Below are 300 nucleotides of genomic sequence, written 5' to 3'. Positions count from 1 at the left end.
AAAATATCTAGTCAAACATTTTTAAAAAGCGACGGACAGCGTCTCTTAGTCCGTCGCATTTTAATTAATTTTTTTTAGTTTTTTTTTTAAAAGCGACGGACGGCATCGCTTAGTCCGTCGCTTTTTTCTGCAGATTTTTGCTAATTAATTATTTTATATAGATAGTGACGCAGTCCGTCGCTTTTTATTAAAAATAATTATTTATTAATTTTAAAAAAGTCACGCCGTCCGTCGCTTTTTATTAATTTTAATTGTTTAATTATTTTTTAAATTAGCAACGGACAACATCTTTATGTCCGT

This window comes from Solanum tuberosum, unplaced genomic scaffold (assembly GCF_000226075.1).
Source record: "Solanum tuberosum cultivar DM 1-3 516 R44 unplaced genomic scaffold, SolTub_3.0 scf00114, whole genome shotgun sequence".
In the NCBI taxonomy this organism is placed as follows: Eukaryota; Viridiplantae; Streptophyta; class Magnoliopsida; order Solanales; family Solanaceae; genus Solanum; species Solanum tuberosum.
Note: the sequence above shows the minus strand (reverse complement) of the source record.